Here is a 22571-nt window from a genome sequence, read left to right as displayed (position 1 = left end):
TACTACTGTCCTCCTGCTGTTCTATGAACATGCCAGTGACTTGTTCAGCTTGGGGAGTTTTCATGTGGTATTCTTCCTGCCTGGAATATTCTTTCACTCTAGAGAGTCACAGGGCTTGTTCCTTTCATGGCTTCAGCAAGTCATTCAAATGTCTCCTCACTGAAGCTTTTCCTGACCTCCCTACGTAAAACTGCAAGCTACGCCGCCCAACTCAAGCAGACCCTCCCCCGCTTTGTTTTTCTGTGCTGCACTCTTCGCCACCTGCTACACTTTACATTTTATTCATTTGTTTTCTGGTTAGCTTGCTCATAAGAATGTAGGCTACATGAAGGCAGAGAGTTTGGTGTGTTTTGTTCTCAGGTATGTCTCTTAAATGTACCTGGAAATTAGGCACAGATTAGAATTCCACACGCATCCTCCCAGGCCTGATATGTATTATGGCCCCACCACTTATTGTTTGTATGACCTCGGAAAACTTACTTAATCTCTGTGCCTCAATTTTTCATCTGTAAAAGAGAGAAAACAAACTCCTAAGGGTTAATGAGATGATACATAAAACATACTTGGAACAGTGCTCAGTGAGTGTCAGCCATTATTAGAATGAGCACTGCTGATTCATCTGGGAGCTCCTTGAGAACAGGGATGTGACTTTTTCACCTTTTTGTTTTCCAGTGAGTTAAGCACAGTGCTTTGCAGCCAATGGGGACTTCACTGTTAAATATTTAAACACCTGGTGCAGCACAGGGTCCTGACCGATCAGAATGATGCTGGCCTTGGCACTCAATTAGGGTCCAGAAGACCTTCTGCTGTGCCATTCATTTTCCTTTTATTTGCTGGATCATTACGAGATCTCGAGGTTTCTGGAAGAGGGTCTCGGACTTCCAGAGCATGGAAGGTGGGGTATGACTCCCGGGGCAGTGATATTTCCCAACTTGTATAGAAATATTTCAATATTTTAACAACTGATATGCTTGTTCTAGTGTCTACAAGCTGACCACACTGCACAGAGTAGACCCTGTAATACTAATTAAACAAACAAAAAAACAAATGCATGAGTTAAAATTTCATGACAGTGACACTGCTATATTACCAAAAATAATGTCAGATACATTATATTGCTCCCAAATATGCTCATTGAAATATTGTGTAAATTTAAAAGAAGAACCATGGATTCTTTATATTTTTATACTCAACCAACTTTTTCTTTTCACCATTACCCCTATTGCCACATAATGTACATAGAAGAAATTTCTATGCAATCCGCAGGGATATTAGGTTGGCAAAGACCTAGTCATATTTAGAATAATCTTTATTTAGGTTTTAAAAGCCAGTGATGTTAATGGTGGGTGCAGAAAGGAGAGAGAAAAAAGAGAAAGATTGAAAAATGAGGTCAACAATATTTAAAGTAGTCTGACTAGTAACCAATTCAATGAGTTTTCATAGCACAGTTGAGGCCTGTGATTGCAATAAACATGTTCCCTAATTAACTTGGAATTTAAACTCCTGAGTCGATCTTTCCTCTGCATTTGGTTTGCAAGAACCCGTATAATCTGGTCTCTGCCTCCTTCTCAATGTTGTTACTGATTTTTTGATGGACTGTTCCAGTGGCAAGTAAGCCATCTATTCATGGAATTTATTATAATGGGAACTAATAAAGTACTGTGCTGTACTTTCACAGTTATGTAACTACCAAACAGGCATTTGGTCCTAAAAGTAAGGATATACTTGTAATTGTGATGCTCTTCAGAGTAGCATGAAATTACTACTACTAAAGTTCCACAATTAGTACTTCCTCAAAGTTAACACTCCTCTCTGCTTTTTACAAGTACTGCCTTCGGTCAATAAATACATCATTCCTGACAACCACAACTATGGCGCTGAATGTGATGCTATCTTTGTTGATTGGCAGGGAGAGATTAGAAATTTTCTGGAAAATTTTATTTATCAACATATGATAGCATATGTTGATAGCTAGTCCCCCTTTAAAGTGGCAAAATAGTCTGGTTATTCTATTTTATGAATGATCATTCCCATGAATGAACTTCCTTTTTGGATCGTTTTAATGACAATAGCTTCCTATTAGTGTTCAAACACAATTCTTGTGCATAAAAGTTAAATAATATGCTTCAAAAATTGTAAGTGGTAATATTAAAGGTGTCACATTTATTTGAAAGTTACCCAGGCTTACTGGGCTAAAGAAGAGAATTTAAACTCCTCATTTACAGGTCCTTCAGAGCCCACGTTTTAAAAGGAAATCTACTAGGGGTAGTGTAACTTACTTTGCACTTTCTTCATTTTCCACCATTAATTTTAGTCAAAATTTGCCCATGATCTCCCTAAAGTACCTAAGTACACACTTTTTAGGTGGATTCAGCCTAACCACAAAAAATGCCTTCAGGATCATATGGAAACCCAGCCTCAGATAATATCCTAGGACCACCACCCTCCCTAAGCTCATCCCCCTTTTCCTCAGATTAGCCCTTCTGTACCTCCTTCTCCTCACTCTGCCCATTAGCACTATTTCTTGGACCCTCCACTCCCACACCCATACCCCATCCCTCCTGAGAGTTGAGGACTACTGTTGTAGTGAACCCCTGCTACTGGTGGAATCATCAAACATCCCTCAGATGTGCTGGGAGTGGAAAAGAGATCAAAAACCACTCTCAACAATCTATATATGCAAAAACCTCATGAGAAAGAAGTTGCTATATAAAGTTACAATTTGGGAATTTTATGAAGAATTGCTGAAAGCTATAGAGCCTGAAAAACACTTTTACATATAGAATTTTGCACATATTTGAAAGATTCAGGGATTCTTGGTAGCTGACTTTTTAGAACCCTGACATCCTATATAATAAAACCCTAATATGCAAATCGACCGAAAGGTGGAACGACCGGTCGCTATGATGCGCACTGACCACCAGGGGGCAGACGCTCAACCCAGGAGCTGCCCCCTAGTGGTCAGTGTGCTCCCACAGGGGGAGTGCCACTCAGCCAGCAGCCGGGCTCACGGCTGGCGAGTGCAGTGGCAGTGGCAGGAGCAGGCAGGCGGTAAGGAGTAAGGAGTCCCAGACTGCAAGAGCCCTGGACTGTGAGAAGGATGTCTGACTGCCGGCTTAGGCCTGATCCCCAGGGAGATTGGGCCTAAGCTGGCAGGCATCCCCCGAGGGGTCCTGGACTGCGAGAGGGTGCTGGCTGGGCTGAAGACATCCCCCCGCTTCCCCCCCCCCCCAGTGCACGATTTTCATGCACCGGGCCTCTAGTATAAGAATAAAACAGAACCAAACTCTCTAATTCCTAGAGGTGATGGGTATACTAAGCTCATATTATTGTCATTACTTTTATGAATGTTTTATCATAAAAAGTTGTTAAAAATAAAAAATTAAGTATTAAACATATGTACTATACTATAATTTGGACAAAAAATAGAGAATAAATATTCAGAATATTTTCAAATTATAATGACTTACATATGCACAAATACAGACTACACTTAAAATGCCAATTAGGTATCTAACTGCATCAATTATACATTTCTGCTCTTAAATCACTATAGCCAAGAATTTTTCTATGGTTCTAGTTATGGTACATAAACACCACGTTTCACTTTTAAAAGTATCAATAATTCATAGTATTTCCTGTACTTTCAATACATTATACATAGAATTGACAAAAAATAAAAACAGAAAATATCTTTTTTTGGTAAATCACGGCTAGAACCCATAGCATATGCAAATATGATGCATGCCAGAGCAACTTAGCATTCAGTTAGGAAATAAGCACAGGTACTGCTAATTTCAAAAATATTTTTAAAGTTTCATATATCAACGCTCCTACCCAAAATTAGTTTCCCAAGACAAATACAGAGACTTCTCTACTATTTCCTCTGTGAATTAAACCTTTTTGTGCTATTGAAGGTGATGGAAAACATGAGGAAAATGTTTGTAAGAGTTAGAATAATCTCATCAAGCATTTCTGGGGCATATTCTGAATGTAATCAAAGAGGTAAATGGGAATAAAAAATATCCTTTGACAGATGAGCCTGCCATGTCATGAGAATTTGCAGCCTGTCTGCACAGAATGAATTTCCTATTGAGGCAAAATGCTCCCTCTGATGATAAAAGAACCAAAATACCTTTTTAAAACCACAGAACTGTTATAAGAACAGTAAGAGGTGCTGTGTGACACATCGCAATTATGAGCTACTAATACCGACAAACAAATCAGAATCTATATATGCAGGCTGAGCTTCAGTGAAAGCTTCAGGATGGCCATAAAAAATAGTAGGGCAGGGGGCGGGGGGAGGGGAGCGGTGGAATCACTGCCTAGAAACAGCTGCAACAAGCTACTGATGATGAACGATAGAAGACTGTCTCTCAGAGTAATCTTGAGGAGGTCGTATGAAGAACCGTGTCAGTAATTTATCCCACTTTTATTAAATAATTGAAATTCTATAACAGGCACTTTATTTATATTCTGAAAGAGGAGGTAATTGAACTGGATGGCCTCTAAGGCAATGGTGCTCAGATTTTTGTAATTTCCTGAATGATACAACTTTTTTTTTTTAATTAAATTTGGGGGATTCCAACTTTCACTACCATTTACAAAAATGACATTTCAATAACAAAAAGCTGGGTATATTTAGCTTTATGACAAACTCACCACATTATCTTTCTCTTTCTCATTTCACTACTGAAGTGCTATCACAGACTGCTTGTCACGGGCTAGTACCAGTCTGTGGATTAGCTTTGGGTACCATTATTCTATACCAGTGGTCGGCAAACTCATTAGTCAACAGAGCCAAATATCAACAGTACAATGATTGAAATTTCTTTTTAGAGCCAAATTTTTTAAACTTAAACTTCTAACGCCACTTCTTCAAAATAGACTCGCCCAGGCCGTGATATTTTGTGGAAGAGCCACACTCAAGGGGCCAAAGAGCCGCATGTGGCTTGCAAGCCACAGTTTGCCGACCACTGTTCTATACTATCCCTTCCAATATTGAGTGGGAATCATAGAGGCTAAGATCTTTTGATTCTCAAAATGTTAGAGAAGCTGATCTTTTAGGTTATTTAAATGGAAAAGTATATTTGTCATCTTGAGGGGCAATTTTTTCAGCCAATCTATTTCTCTGAATGATTATGTATTATCATCTAATTTCCTCACCAGACGTTTTCCTTTCCAAATCACTTTATGAAATAGATACTTTATATACATAGTTTATTGTAGCCAGGGAATCACTTGTGGCTAATATTTTAGAGACTGGTTTAAAAGTCCAGATTTTTTAAAGTAAGTAGCTAGCTGATCTTATAATATGCTTGAAATGGTAGATTCGAACACTCAGAAAACACAAAAGTTGATGATCGTGGAGTTTATTTTGAATAATTCTCATGTATTTGAGTACAGCCTCAAATTATTCAAATGATGATGTAGAAATCTTACTTTTATACTTTTCTGATGAAAAGGAAAATTTGCTTATAGATTATTATAATTCTATCAATAGAATTTGGAGCTACTAAAATATTGTAAAGAAGCTCTATGATAAAGGTGGCTATTTTCTTTCTTTTTTTTTTCCAATTTTTTTTATTAAGGTATTATATGTGTACATATCTTACCATTACCACCCCCCACCCCACTCCCATATATGCCCTCACCCCCCATAGGTGGCTATTTTCTATCATTAACATCATGATTTCTTAAGAATTTTTACATACAAGGCTCTACTCCATCAGAACTCACTCTTGTGTTGGAGAATTAGGACAAGCAAGATGTGTGATCCTACAAAGAAATGAATATCTCAAGAGCTCCCGATCACTAACCATGAGATCTCAGATGAGTTATCTCATCTCTCTTAGTTGCCTTAGGTTATTAAATAACCTCTGAGCCTTCTTTTAGTTATGACCTTTTGATTCTTAAAATTCTGAAGTGTAGTGCCTAAACAAACACCACAACAACAAATACCTTAGGAAACTACTTTTTCAATGATAGGCCAATATTAAGTAGTCTCATTATATATGTGTAATTGTATACCTGTGTAAGTGAATGTATATGTACTAATATATGAAGACATATTAGGGAAAGTGATTCCATCCACTTAAGCCATCAATATTGTTTGTAAATAACCTGAACCTGTTTCCAAAACAACCTGATCCCTCAAGAAAGATCTGCCACAACCAAGAATATTCAAGAGAATATGCTACAGTTTGAAAAGGCTATAACAAAAATACTTCGAGCAATAGCAGCAGAGTTGGGCTAAGATAACAAGTATGAAGAAGGCAATATGTACTATATATAACAAGTATAGATATGAGAAATAACGATTTCTCAACTTTCAGTTCCCCTTAACTTAATTACACTTTCAATCATGGCTTCTTCAGCCTCAAGAGTTTTAGACTCCCTATCCCATAAATAATTAAGAAAGGAAGAAATTGGAGATAGAATAAGAAAAGGGAAATGAAGTAGAGGAGAACAGAATTACTACCACGAATGACTTGAGAGAGGGTCAGGAAATGGAAAAAGTACACCAAAGCCTTGGAATTGGACTTCTTTATCTTTTAGGTTAAGGAAACCGGATTGTCAGGAACTAATGGCACTCAGTTGGGACCTAAAGCAATGTAACACCTGTGAAATAGGAGGGTGAAGGGGGAATACTCATTCACATCAGTTAAATATAATGAACCACTAGTAGCTTATATGTCCAGTCTTATCTATCTCTGGAACCATGGTAGGAACTCTGCATCATAAAATTTGCTGGAGGATCAACAAGTACACTCAAGAAAAGAAAATCTTTTTGTATGAGCATTCTCTGCAACAAAAGCAAAATGAAATTGTAAGCATAGAGTTAAAGTCAAGAATGATAGAGAACCTTCAAAGTTTATAGCTTTAATTCTTTAGAATTTCATAACTATTTTAATATGTATTTTAGAGTGCTGAGATTAATATTCTATTTTGGTAAATGTAAAAAAACAATCAGATGAGCTTTTATAGACTTGCTTGTGCCCACAAAATCCTCCAAACATATTTCCTCCAATATGTTATAAATTATCCAACTTTGAATTCATGAGGTTTGCAGATAAGAAAGTTTCTGAATTTGAGAATTTGGTTGTTTCCCTTCTTGTCACACTTTGTACTATTAAAGATGGTCAGAAATAAAAATGTGGTAGTGAAAAAAGCACTTTGGTTATCCCTTGATGGGCTTGGTCAACAATTATTTCAGCAGAAAAGTATTGTGCTCGTAATAAATAGGCAATTTCTAACCATAAAGTTTTTGAAGAGTTCAAAATAAAATAAATTTCAAATGATTCTATATATGAATCTATACACTTTTCCTTAGTTTATCAAAATTGTATCTTGCTCTAGCTGGCTTGGCTCAAAAGATAGAGAGTTGGCCTACGGACTGAAGGGTTGTGAGTTCGATATCATGTGCCTGGGTTGTGGTCTCAGTCCCCAGGGGGGCGATATGCAGGAGGCAGCCGTTCAATGATTCTCTCTCATCACTGATGTTTCTTCTCTCTCTCTCTCTCTCTCTCTCTCTCTCTCTCTCTCTCTCTCTCTCTCCCTTTCTCTCTGAAATCAATAAAAATATATTTTTTAAAAAGGCTAATCAAATTGTGTCTCTAAAATTCCATTTGGAGGTATCCGTGAGTTCACTGAGTAGACACCATGAGCAAAAGCTTACCCTCTGATTAAAAAAATTTTTTGGACAAGAAGTTATCATTGAAATTAAATGGTGGCAGACATGTCCAAAGAATATTGCGGGGATTTGATCCCTTTAAGAATCTTATGATAGATGAATGTGTGGAGATAGCAACTAGACAGAACAATATTGGAATGGTGGTAATACAAGGAAATAGTATCATCATGTTAGAAGCCTTGAAAGGAGAATGGCTGCGTTCACAAGAGAAATCAATTGCTTCCACATGTCCCCGATCCACAGCACCTGTTTTACCACAAATTAAAAATTGGGTCATGTACATTTTCATATTGAACTTTTTTGTTAAATAAACTTTTAAAATAATAAAAAACAAACAAATTTTACCTCTAGTCCAAGATCTAAATCAAGTCTCACCTCCTTAACAAAAACCCTAGTCTAGGGAACTTTGACTCAGCGCTTCTCTGAAATTTAATGGTAGTCACTAAATAATTATTTACTGAATGTTTACTAGATGTCAAGTATGTAACCCAGCCTGTCTTCCAAAAAGGGGAAAAGAGGTAAGCAATATGGCAACCATATAAGGTCATATAATTTCATTTGACTATTTTATAAGTAGAGTTGGTGTTATCGTCCCAATTAGATTATAATTTCCTGAAGAACAAACACAATGTATTGTATTTCTTTCTCTTGTATCATTCTTAATGCCTAACTCAATATATTCAATAAAGTAAATGCAGCAAGCATCTCAGAAAGTTATTCTGAACTAAAATGACTTTGAATTAAAAAAAATACAAACAGAAACTATGGGAATAAAACCATCTATATAATAAAAGCCTCAGCGACCATTATGGCAGAACACTCAATGGAGGAGCTGCCCCCTGGTGGTCAGTGCGCTCCCACAGGGGGAGCACCGCTCAGCTAGAAGCCGGGCTCTCGGCTGGTGAGCGCAGCGGCAGTGGCGGGAGCCTCTCCCACCTCCGCAGCAGCGCTAAGGAGCAGCGAGCCAAGCGGTAAGAAGCAGCGAGCAGGTGGGCGGTAAGGAGCAAGGGGTCTCGGATGGCGAGAGGGCGCAGGCTGGGCTGAGGGACCCACACACACACACACCCACAACCACTGCATGAATTTCATGCACCGGGCCTCTAGTTTTAAATAATTAATGAGGATAACTTGGTATGTGTATATCTAACTTATATACAGTAACTCCAATTCTAGGAATTTATCAAGTGAGGCCATCTTGCTCCAGAGGACTCAGAAGAGCTGCCAGATGACTAGTCGCATGAATAATCGCAGTGAGGCCCCAGCCAGTTTGGCTCAGTGGATAGAGCGTTGGCCTGCGGACCACAGGGTCCAGGGTTCAATTCCAGTCAAGGAATGTACCTTGGTTGCAGGCTCCTCCCCAGCTTGAACCATGGTAGGTGCTCGTGCAGGATGCAACCAATCAATGTGTTTTTCTCACATGCATATTTCTGTCTTTCCCCTCTCTCTTCCACTCTCCCTAAAAATCAATGGAAAAATATCCTTGGGTGAGGATTAACAACAACAATAAAATAAAAAATAAAAACTATTCTTTAAAATATAATAATAATAATCTCATTGAGGCCAGCAGAAAAATTATTCAGCTAAGCTCAACCTGTACTGCTAACCTACAAATCCAAGAGTAAATAAAGTGTTTCTTATTGTTAAGCCACTAAATTTGGGGTTATTTGGTTACATAGTAATATCAAGCTGATTCAATTATATTAATAAACTAGAGGCCCGGTGCACAAAATTTGTGCCCAGGAAGGGTCCCTAGACCTGGCCAGCGATCAGGGCTGATTTTCGGGGCGACCAGTGGGGTGATCGGGGGCCCCCTGCTGGCACCTGCCTTGGCTGGCCTGGCACAGCCCGCTCGCAGTTTGGGCCTGCGGGCTGGGGGCAGCTCCTGCATTGAGCGTCTGCCCCCTGGTGGTCAGTGCATGTCATAGCGACCGGTCATTCCACCAGTCGTTCCGCCGTTCATTCGATTTGCATATTAGGCTTTTATTATATAGGATATTATTTTTCCCAATAAATTGGAAAACAATTTAAAAGTAAAATGATTTTAAAAGTACAGGTTAGGCAAATAAGAAAATATTGAACTCTGGTTAATGATGCTCAAGTACTTGAAGGGAGAGGAGTATACTAACATCTACAACTTAGTTTGAAATATAGGATGGACTGATAGGTAGAGAGAGGACTAGTTCAATTGAAATGTCATAAAGCAAGTATAATAAAATGTTAGCTGTAGAACCGTATGTGTGCTCACTGTAACATTATTTCAACATTTTTGCAGTTTGTTTTCTTAATAAAAATGTTGGAAGAACAGGTTGGGTCATATGGTGCATTCACACTATGGAATATTATGTAGTCATTAAAATAATGTGGTAGAAGAATATTATCAAAATTGACTGATAAATCTTTTAAATGCAAAGTGTAAAATAGTATGTGCAGTATATTATTTTTTGTAAAACACAAAATAAAAAGTACGGATATAGAGAAAAAAGAAGCAAGGGACATATGCGTAATTATTACCCTGGACATGGGATGAGGGTATTATTTTTCTGTCAGTCATTGTTCCCTGTTTCTAAACATGTGCTGTTTTTATATCATTAACTAAGTGACTCCTCACTGCGGCCCCCACAGAAGACACCTAGGTTAACATCTGAGAGGGGACAGGGACACACCCACCGGCTTCCTGCCCTGTGTACCTGTTGCCTCCCATAGCACAGCCAGCTCTTAGAGGACATGGGATGATGATTTTTTTAATTTCCTTTTAACATTGTGTGTTTTCCAAACTGTCTTAGGAAACATTAAAAAGTAATTAATAATGAAAATGTTTAATAATGAGTTCAAATTCTCTCATTTTAAAAGTAACGTTTTAAAAAAATAAAGATGCCCAATGTTTCAGAATAAGAGGAAATGAAATAAGGAGAATGGAGTTTGGTGAATAGTAAAAAAGAGTTGGTTTAATCACATGTAAGTATTTGATACTAAAAGTAACTCTATGCTAGAACAGAAACTGTAGCTTTCTTCTTTCTGGAAAGTCTCTCCGAGAAACGAAACTATGCTAGTGACCTCCTGAGATCTCTTCTAGTTTTATAGTTGTTGTTTTAAGTAATGGCATAGCGGATATTTACAGTATATTCAATCAAAGAGTGTCAAAATATAGCCACGCCCTGGCTGGTTTGGCTCAGTGGACAGAGCATGGGCTCTGAAGGGTCCCGGGTTCAATTCCGGTCGGGGGCACTTGCATGGGTGGGCTCGATCCCCCGTGGGGGGCGTGCAGGAGGCAGCTGATTAATGATTCTCTCTCATCATTGATGTTTCTATTTCTCTCTCCCTCTTCTTTCCTCTCTGAAATCAGTAAAAATATTTTTAAAAATATGTAGCCAGATATTATAATTAATTTGGAGACAGTATTCCCTCCCTAAATTTAGGCTATGACAGAAACCTGAAAATTGGAAGAAGAAAAGAATACCAATAAAGGAGAAACTCTAATCCAGTCAGCTAACAGCCAAACCTTCCATAAATTCCTTCCTGAGTTTACTTAACATTGAGGTAATTTTAATCCCCATCTGATAAAAAAATAAAAAGATATTTCAGAAGTTACCATAAAATTCTATAGAAATTTTGAAAATTAACTTTGATACCCCAAAAAACTATGAGCATAACAAATCAATATCATCCTACAACCTATGAAGAGTTGGCTTAGCACATGGGTGCATGCGTGTGTGCGTGTGTGTGTTTTAAGGGAACAACAGTAAGAAAAACTTGCCCAGGTTAAAGTGCCTAAATATGAAAGTGCAAAACATAGTGGAGAAATGTTTCTGTAAAAGATGTGACCTTGTGATGGTGGTGGTGTATAGTGGAATGGTGAGTCTGGGGATAGTGCTGTGAACAGCTTAAAACTCAATCTAAAAAAAGGATCAATCACTATTTTCACTTCAATTCAATGATAAATGTAAATTTCAGAATGTGGAAATAAGTAACAGCCTTTCTAACAAAAGTCTTCAACCAATATTGAAGTAAAACCTAGGTTAAAATAAGAACCTTAAACACTTCCCATGACATATTCATAAATTGCAAGGCAAGGTGTTTAAAAACCATTAGTTATTCAAAGTCCATTGAGTACCAAATTGTTTTGAAGGAACATTCACAAAATTCTCATACTGGAATGAATCTCTCCTTAGTGTCTTAAAACAAACAAAAAGAGAAACACATACAAGTTGCTTTTATCGACCTTGCTAAGGTTTCATCTCCACTGTTAACATGCACTCTTTCTCAGGAATACTGTCAGCCCAACACAAGCTCAGTTATTACACTAGACATTTTAAAACCCAGAATGAAAAATAAGACCAAAGACATGTGTGTAATCTAAGCCCCAGATTCCCATTTCTGAGATTTTTAATGAGTGTTTTCGAGATTCTTAAAAAATCTATGGTTTCTTTTATTTTAAAAAAATTTACATAGATTGATCTTTAAATTTTAAAAAATGATTCTGACAAATTACTCTTCATTTTCACAGAAGATAATGGCCCTATTAAAGGAAATAATAATAGGGCATGGATTAAATGGACTCTAAAAGAATATGATATTGATGTATCTACATTTTCCAGCTCATTCATTGAAAGGATTAGCTGTAACCAGTGCAGTAGCTATAAAATGTTGAGAGAGATTGGTTCCTAAGAACTGCCAGATGGTCAGAAGAAAATATCTTACAATAGTGTTATTGGAGCCCTTCAGACAAGGACAGATATAATCTAGCTCCGAAAGCCGACAGGTATTATGAAGTGTTACTTTCTATTTGTAAATAAACTATGAGTTCTTGTCACATGTTTGAGAAATGGAGAACAACCAAAATTTCTAATCAAGTCCCAAAGCTTCTCATAAGCTAGGCAATTCTCCCAAGCTTTAAATGTTTTCCCATTCCATCTTAAATGTTAAAGCTAATTGTTTAGTAAACAATATTCAAGAACCCACCTGTGTCAGGATCCACAGGAAATATAGGATTTTACTGTCTGTGCTGCTAACAGATTTATAATTGGTCAAAATTTAAAAGACATGCTAAATGGGTGAGTCCTAAGTCCTACCCAGACAAAATGCATACATTTTTCTTAGGTAATTATGGCTTTTTACTGACGTGTGCAATTACTCAATCTAATCATGCAATGCCAGTTAGCAACTTGCAAATATGAGGGCTGGCATATGAACTGAACACCTGTGATAGAATGCAACTCTTCTGAACGTAATATTTTGAAAACATGACTTTACCTGCTTTTTCCTTTTGTTTGCTTATATCCTCTAACCATCACCTTGCCCCCAGAGCCTTTAAAAAGTAAGTTTCTAAGACAAAACCCAAAGGACTTCTGAGTTAAGGGTCCCAAGCTTGCTGCCAATTAGGTTCTTCTGAGCTGAAATTTCATTATGGTATATAATTCTCTCCTTTATATCATTATATTCCTATTTTGTGCTAACATTCTAAATGGGTTTCAAAGATTAGAAGTGCTGTATGATTAAGTCATACTTGTCAGGCTGTTCAATTAGTGGTTCATTGAAGAGGACAATGCTAATTCCAGCAGGAAGTAATGGAATGAAAAAAATGTATATCGAAATGTTGAATAAAGCCTTTCAGCCAATTCCACAAGAAAACTGGACCTTCATTTTTTCTCCCATATTCTTTCACAATTTATTTTTGCATAAATTAGTTTTTGTGATTCAAAAACTAAGATTTAAAAGTGAACAGGAGGTAGGCAGGGGTTCTTAGGATTCATGGAGAGAATTCAGGGGGTCCATGAACTTAAAAGAAAAAATATGTTATTTTTACTAAATGAACTGAAATTTAGCATTTCCTTATATTACAAATGTAGACTATGAACAATGATATTTTCATGTAACATTATAGTTGTTGCAGTCATTTCAAAATGCCACTAAGGAGCTCATTCTCAATGAAAAGTTATAATAGTTATTAGAGCTGCAACTAGATCTGATTATTTTATTGTATTAATAAGAAAGCACAGATATCACAATTGTATCTTAAACATATTTTGATAACTGTATTTTAAAGTAACTGGCTTCTTTGTATTCCTATAATTTTATTAATACATTTAAAACATTATTTTGAGAAAAGAGCTATAAGCATCACCAGATATTAAAGGAGCCATGGCATAAAAATAAAGTTTAACCTCTGAGCTAGAAGGATTATAATACATGTATTTACACAACATCTACCACATAATATTAAGTTTCTATTTTTTATGGGAACATAAAATTAGGATGATCAAAGTGCCCATAAAGTGACATGCCTCCAATATGAAGTGGCGATTTCACTGACTGGTTAATAGCATTGATTATAGATTTACTGAAAAGAATTATGGACATTAGGCTTTTTAAGTAATTCTATATTTAGTCAACCAAATAGATGGATGTAGGTAGTGAATGGACATCTATTATTCACAAATTAGGACCATCTTCCTAGGATCGGAACTAATCTGTGTGAAAGTTGGCCCTTTGTAAAAACAGTCACAGTACAGTTTATCAAATATGTTACAGATAAATCAGCCCATCAATTAGCATGTTCCTAGGGAATTGCCACCTCTGACACCCCCAGACAGAGAGCTGTTCTACAGAAAAGTACTGACTTGAATCTAATGCATAATAAACAATCTCTAAGGTGACTTTTATTGGGAGAAATTTCACAATTATTGAAAAATACTTGAATCATCCCAAACATTAATAAAAGCCTAATTACTCACATGGAATAACTCATTTTCTTTATAAAAATGTAATTTTTCTCTAGAAATTTTCCCTTTATGTCAGATTTGAGCAAATGTTCAGTTTTCTATTAGCTATGAATTAGAAGGGAATCTGTATGCATGATTCTAATTACCAAGTAAACTTTGGACTGGTTACAATTCTGTCAGAATGGCCTCCTGCACAGGATTTTCTGAGTAGAGAGTTCTAGTTTAGCAATGAAGGCTCTTGAAGATGCTAGTACAGTTCAAAGCTGAAATTCAGAGGCTGATCATGAATGATTCTGTTGCCTCTTGAGAACTGACACATTCCTGGTGGCTTGATGATTGGATTGGACTTTAAGGTCATATTGTATCAAATCAGTGGTTCCAAAAATGTGGATGTATCATAGAATCAGATGGAGATTTTGATACAAATTTCTTTATTTTTTTATAAACAGATTTTTTAATTCACCCACAGATTGAGATTCAGTAGACCCAGCTGGCTTCACTGGCGAATGTTACCAAACATCTATACTAATAATAGAGGAATATGCAAATTGACAGGGACACCGTTATGTAACGACCAATCAGTACGGGGGCGGGGCCGTGGCAGAGAGCTCTCAGTATGCCTGCACCAGGGGGCAGAAGGGAGCGGAGAGGAAGGGAGAGCAGATAGGCAGTTAGGGAGATCAGGCCAAGAGGGGAGCAGATAGGCAGTTAGGGTGATCAGGCCAGGAGGGGAGAGCAGTTAGGGGGATCAGGCTGGCAGGGGAGAGCAGTTAGGGCCATCAGGCTGGCAGGGGAGCAGTTAGGGGCATCAGGCAGGCAGGCAGGTGAGGGGTTAGGAGCCAGTGGTTCCGGATTGCGAGAGGGATCCTGGATTGGAGAGTGTGCAGGCCGGGCTGAGGGACCACCCCCCATGCACAAATTTCATGCACCGGGCCTCTAGTTGAGAAAGAAAATAATAGCAATTCTTCTCAAATCTTTCCAGAAAATTGGAAAGCAAGAAAACTATCTAACTCACTTTATAAGAACAACATTAATCTGATACAAAAAACAGACAAAGACACAATGAGAAAACTACACACCAATATCCCTCACAAACATAGATATTATAGACCCTGAGAAAGAACATACCTACTAAAGAGGGCTCCCAGTGGCTAACTGGGCTCAAACTAAAAACAAAACAAAAACAAAAAACAGAGCCTAGCCCTAGACAGTTTGGCTCAGTGGTTAGAGTGTAGGCCTGCAGGCTGAAGGATCATGGATTTGATTCTGGTCAAAGGCACCTACCTGCATTGCAGGCTTGATCCCCAGCCCTGGGCTGGGTGCCAACAGGAGACAACCAATAGGTATGTCTCTCTCACATTGATGTTTCTCTCTCTATCTCCCTCCCTCCCTTCCACTCTCTCTAAAAATCAATGGAGGAAATATCCTCCACTGAGGATTATACACACACACACACACACACACACACACTAAAAAAACAAACAGAGCCTAGCACCATTTATACACAGGGAGAAGCCCACACTGAACTACCAGTCCCTGCACTATTGGGGTGGGGGATGCAATCAGGGGTGGGGCGGCCAGGGGGAGGGGTTGCAGGAGGTTGGCTGGTCAGCCCTGCCCCCTATTGGGGTGGGGGTGTGTGATCAGGGGTGGGCCTGCCAGGGGGAAGGCTGTAAGCATATTGTGGTGGGGCAGGCTGATCGGGGGCGGGGCTGGCTCAGGGGAAGGGAGGGCGTTTGGCTGGCGGCCAGCTCTTGATCGGGGAGGGAGAGTCTGATCAGGGGCAGACCGGCAGAGGGGAGGGGCCGCAAGGTTGGCCAGCCAACCCCTCCTCCTGATCGGCCGGTTCACTGGCCACAGTGGGCGTCGTAGCAACCGGTAGTTATGGTTGTTATGGCCTTTACAGTAACTGGCTTTATATATATATATATATATATATATATATATATATATATATATATATATACACACACACACACACACACACACACACACACATTTTTGGGGACAACATATATATATATATATCCATAAATGGAATACTGTTCAGTAATAAAAAAGAAATAAACTATTAAACTAAATGAACATTACAACATGGATAAAACTCAAATTAAATATGCTGAGTGAAAGAAACCAGATGAAAAAGAGCATAAACAGTTTGTTTCTATTTACATAAAATTCTAGAAAATGCAAATTCATCTCCCATGACAGGAAGCAGATAACGGTTGCTTTGAGAGGGATGGAAGAACTACAAAGGGACATGAGAAAATTTGGGAGGGGGTGATAAATATGTTCATTGTCTTGAGTGTGACAATAGTTTCATTGGTACGTACATTACACTTGAAATATATGCAATTTATAGTAGGTCAATTATCCTGTATAATAAAAGCCTAATATGCAAATTGCTCTACCAGGAGTTTGACTGGGAGTTCTACCACTCGCTATGATGTGCGCTGACCACCAGGGGGCGGCGCGGAACATGACAGGGGTCAGCGACGCAGCGCTGACTGTGGGCGGCAGTGGAGGCCCTGCCGGCCACGCCCAATGAGAGTGGGACCGCAGCGGGATGGTGGAGCAGTTGAGCAGGTGGTGCCAGGCTAAGGCAGGTGCGAGCAGGGGACTGACCACCCTGTCAATCACCCCACAGATGGTGACCAGCGGTGGCAGCAGGGGGCAGGGTCACCGCCCAGCTCCCAGGCACTGAGGGAGCCCCGACTGATCGCCCCGCAGGCAGGATGGTGGAGCAGGTGAGGGAGTGGCGCCAGGCCACAGTGGGGTGCCAGGTGGGGTGGCATGGCTGTGGGGCTACGAGGCAGGGAGCGCAAGCTGGGGCTGTGAGCTGAGGCCTGATTCCTGTAGGCCACCCTGAGGGAACCCACCCGTGCACGAATTTGTGCACCGGGCCTCTAGTACTTCAATAAGGTCTGTTTTTAAAAATTCTATCCAAGAAATCCTGACACTGTCAGATTTTGGAACCACTAAACTAAATCAAAACCTTCAATATCTATGCCAAGCAGCTTTCAAGAAAGCATATTTCAGAAACTTTTGATAACACGTTTTAACGTTTAATGACCTCAATAGTAAAAGAGTACTTCCTTTACGAAACTCTTGCTACAGTTAAACTCAACTGTTTTATCTTCTCACTTGTGAAAACAAAAACAAAACTATTATTCCATAAACGTATGACAATAGTTGCTACTCAATAAATGACTATGAAATTAAATGATACTTCTTTATAATTTGAAGAGTGGCCTCTCTTCTCTAGTCTAAACTTTAAAGAAGTGTCTATTCATCATCTTATGTATTTAGAATGCTCTTCTCTGGACCCTCTAGCTTCCCTGCAGTGTAAAATTAGAATAGTCTGAGAGCTGTGACTACAACTGATTAATTACAGAGTGATGACTTCTGAGATCCTCATGCTTGTAAATCATATTCATTTTTACACATCCTAAGACTATGTGTTGCTTATCAACAAAAGCACAATTACTCAGGGATACATGGATTGGGTTCCACTATTGATTCCCAAGTCTTTTTGTCATATTTGTGTCCAAGCTGCTCCCATCTTGTATCTCCCTTCAATACTGCTCATGAGTACCACAGCATGTTATTTTGAACTCGGTCATTTCTCCTTCATAGAGTATATAATGGCTCTTTTAATGGTTTAAGATCATTTCATTTAAACTATAACAACCTTACAAAGTAGTTGTATTAGAGTTTTCTTTGGCCAACACACGAATTTATTTTCAATTATTTATCTATGACACAGATAGAAGTTCTGAATAACTTCAGCATTGGGGTATGCATTTATAGAACAAGATTCATTGTTAATACCAAGCCCTTAGTAACCATTTTCAGTTGTGACTTGTCAGTGAATTTGGCCCCTTCATTCAGGAGTATGGTCTGGACTGGACCACATCCTTTGAGTTAGTGCTAAAATGTCATGTGTGACTGAATCAAAATCCTTTCTGAAGTTCAGATAAATTACATATCCTACTTCCTAAATGTCCATATAAACTGTCAATCTCTTGAAAAAGGAAATTAAATCGATCTGGTACAATTTGCTCTTTGCAAAGCCAAGATAGTGACTACTCAGTGCTTCATGCTCTGCTATGTGGTGACTAATTGATTGTTCAATGATTTCATCTAGCACAGAATCTTTAAAGATATCAAAATTAACCTGCCTGGCTTAGAGGAAGTATAATTTGCTCCACTTTTATAAAGCCGGGCACTAAAACTGCTTTGACTTAATCAACAAACCTTTTTACTGTGTTTTTTTGTTTTGCTTTTTTTTTACCATTGCATTCAGATACCCAATTTCCTACTTTAGACCACAGGAACTCCAGGGAGGGAACTCCATCTTGCTTATCTTCTATTCCTTATAGAACTGAATACTATGCTTTATGTGTAAAAAACATAAATATTTGTTGACTTGAATTTTAATTCTCAAAATTACTGTTGCATTCCACAAGTACCCCACCGTGCATTATATCAGGTCAATTTTAATTTAGTGTCTCACATTTGGGTTCAGCATTCTACTCAACAACATAGAGAACATTTAATATTATTCCTAAATTATCAGTGAAACAATGTTTTCTAAAGGTAGGGCTTGTCTTTATAACAGACTTTCATTTGGGAATTAAATGATTTCAATGTGGGCCAACATTATTCACATATGGCAAATACAAGGTAATATCGCAGGTCCTCTGGTACATTTCCACAGCTCACAAATAAAAAAAAAATACTCCTACTTTCATCTCACCCTATGGGCAATAAGTTAAGGAGTAGCAGCATCCAATCTATAATCTCACTGGATGAGATGATATTTTATAAAATATTCAAGTAAGATATAAACAAACATCACTGAAGAACTTTTAAGCAATTATCTGAGGTCAGCTTAAGGAAACATTTTATGAACTACAAATTAAAAAATAAAAGCTCTTTTATTGAGAATTTATGTTACAAGCATGTTGCTAAATTCTTTATCACAATTAGCACTTTTAATCCTCAAAACAACACTATGATGTAAGGCAATGCAATTATTTCCATTTTTCAGATAAGGAAATTGAGGCTCAAAGTGATTAAATAACAGGAACTGTGTGTGTCTTTTTCACTCACTGTTGTATCTGATATCTCCCACCATATCTCCTATATAATAGGCATCAATAAATACTTGACTGAATGTCCAGTCCGTTCCAATAGATATTTAAGTTCCTTCTACATACAAAACATAGCATTAAGCAATGAAGGAAACATTAAAACAGGTAGGGCATGAAGGGCTAACAGTACTGTAGGATCAATACACAAATAATGACTATACACATATTATATGTGTTTTAGCTTTTGGGGAGGGGGGAGAAAATCTGAAAAAGATAACTATTTTCTTTTAAATATTTCAGTACTCAGTGTGTATTTCAGCAGCCATAGATAAAGGAATATGCACACAAATTAAGGCTTCTCTTTAAAGGCTTGAAATTCTAAAACTGGGAGTTACCTTTTAGCTATTGTATTTGCCTAGATTAGGTAAGACTAAAGGAGTACACAGCTGTTTTCTTTTATGCTCACAGAGATATAAATGCAGAATATCTCAACTCTGGCCACCTCTGCATATCACTGTCACATACTTCACCCGTTACCTCCTGCAGTATTTTAGGCAAGAGAGCAGTCATTTGGTCTTTTATTTATTTTTAATATTTTTTATTGTTGATAGCACTATAGATATCTCCCATTTCTCACCCACCTTTACCCCTTTCTCCCAGTCTTTGCCCCCACCCCCACCCCCTCCCCCTCCCCCCCGGTCTTCACTACCCTATCGCCCATGTCCATGGGCTATGCATATAAGTATATAAGTTCTTTGGTTTATCTCTTCTCATCCCCTCAACCCCACATCGAGGTATGTCAGTCTGTTCCATGCTACCATGCTTTGGGTCTTATTTTGTTGGTCAATTCATTTTGTTCATTAGATTTCACAAATAAGTGAGATAATATGATATTTGTCTTTCTCAGATTCATTTGGTCTTTTAAAACTAAGAATAAGAAATAGTTTTTAAGGGGGGGAAAATATCATTGCCCACTCATGATTCAACAGTGGCAAAATTTAAGACCAAAGAAGAATGTGGTACTACTGGACTTGCTTATAGAACTACTTGCTGTGAGTACTAGTATGCCTTTAAAATATAATGTGCAGGTAACCACTGGCCTTTATAATACAACTAGAGGCCTGGTGTACAAAATTCATGCACTGGGGGAGGGGGGGTTGTCCCTCAGCCCAGCCTGCCCCCTATCACAGTCCGGGAGCCCCCAGGGGATGTCCTATTGACGACTTAGGCCCACTCCGCCTGGGGAGCAGGCCTAAGCCACAGTCTGGCACCCCTCTGCAGGAGGCGACCAGGCTGATCAGGGAAAGGTGCCACCCCTATCACCCCACTGCTGCTGCCAATGCCAGCCACCGCAGCCACCAAGGTATTTTCATCAACACAGACTCCAGTCCCTTCACCACGAAAAAATGACAACTTTCTTTAGGCATTTTCAAGATGTCTCTTTCATAGGATATGACATTTCTTTTTTTCTTTTTTTTTTAATCCTCACCTGAGGATATTTTTCCATTGATTTTTGGAGAGCATGGAAGAGAGAAAGACAGAGAAACATCAATGTGAGAGGGACACTTTCATTGGTTGCCTCCTGCATGAGCCCTGACCTGGGCCCCAGCCAGGGAGGAGCCGAGCCTGCAACCTAGGTACATGCCCTTGATTTTAGTAGAACCCGGACCCTGTGGTCCACAGGCCAAGGCTCTATCCACTGAGCCAAACTGGCTAGGGCAGGATATGACATTTCTTAGCCCCTCCAGCAACGGACCTCCATTTTTTCCTCTAGCAGTGAGGTGGAAAAACCCTAGATCACCTTCTTGTTAGCCAAGTTACCAAGAACACTGCAAGTGGCGTACAGGGAGCTTAGCCAATGAGCGGTCAGAAAAGGTGTTTCCTCTGCAGCTCACGCACAGAGGCAGGACTGCTAGTGCACTGTCTCCCAGCAGGGGAGGGCCCCCGTGTGTGTTGTGTCTCTGCTCTGGGCCCACCCCCAGCCCTAGCCACACTGCAGCCGCTGGGGCTGGGGGCGGCACGCAGTCCCCTCCCACCCATCTGCGCGGGCAGCCTCCTCCTGAGCCAGTTGTGACTGTTACAAATTAGCCTAGCCGGTGTCCCAGCTAATTTGCATATTACCTCTTTACATATATGGATGATTCAGTGGTTGAGAGAATGAGACAGCTTACTAGGCACAACTGAGAGCATTTAGAGATGTAGAACTATAGGTAAGTATCCCTTCATCTAGAGTATTATTTGGAGATTCAGATTATCAGTTGAACAATGTTAATATTTTCAGGGCATTGCACTGTTAGTCAAGGACACCCTTTTTACACCCCTTTCTGAGAGAAAGGGTGAATATGCCATTGTGAATACTGCCAGGTTTTTAAAAATATATGTTTGGGTGACTTCATATTAAAATAGGTTTCCACATAGTGTCAGAAAGGCCCAGACTAGGTATTAGGATACAATGCTAATTCTGAAACTGGGAGTTACCTTTGAAGAGTAGAAAGATTCCAAATTGCAAGAGAAGCCAGACTAAGGAAAGTAAGAAATGGCAAAAGAAATAACCTTGAAAAATATTCCCACATAAAACATTCTAGAAACATCTAGATTTTAAATAGCTACCAGCTATGAAATTCACACTGCTCTTCTTGTTTTAACTTATTTTTTTTAAATCTTTGTTGAAAGTATTACACAGGTCCTCCTTTTCCCCCATTAACCTCTTCCAGCCCACTCCTGTCCCGCTCCCCGCCCCCCCCCCCCTCAGGCCCTCACCACCCCATTGTCTGTGACCAACCATTGTCTGTGACCAAGGGTTATGCATATATGCATACAAGTTCATTGGGTGATCTCTTCCCACCCACCCGCCCCTGCCTTCCCTCTGAAGTTCAACAGCCTGTTCATGTTTCTATGTCTCTGGGTCTATTTTTGATCATCAGTTTATTTGGTTCATTTTACATAAAACAATTTTGTCTTTTAAAACAGTCCCATGTTAGACCTTAGCCTTTGGAATGTTATAAATATTTAATGGCTCAAGTAGTCTCCAAAGTCACCCAATGCAATCATTTAGTTAAATCA

At 39.0% G+C, this 22571-nt stretch overlaps 1 protein-coding gene and 1 pseudogene across 3 annotated transcripts in view; one reads left to right on the top strand and one right to left on the bottom strand.

Moving 5' to 3' along the window:
* CAMKMT (calmodulin-lysine N-methyltransferase) overlaps positions 1–22571 on the bottom strand; it is a 298063-nt gene that overhangs the window by 105657 nt on the left and 169835 nt on the right. The gene's annotated exons all lie outside the window — the stretch shown is intronic.
* Positions 7663–8004, top strand: LOC114230323 (small nuclear ribonucleoprotein G-like; annotated as a pseudogene).

This window comes from Eptesicus fuscus, chromosome 16 (genome assembly GCF_027574615.1).
Source record: "Eptesicus fuscus isolate TK198812 chromosome 16, DD_ASM_mEF_20220401, whole genome shotgun sequence".
In the NCBI taxonomy this organism is placed as follows: Eukaryota; Metazoa; Chordata; class Mammalia; order Chiroptera; family Vespertilionidae; genus Eptesicus; species Eptesicus fuscus.
This window is presented reverse-complemented; position numbering and strand designations above follow the sequence as displayed.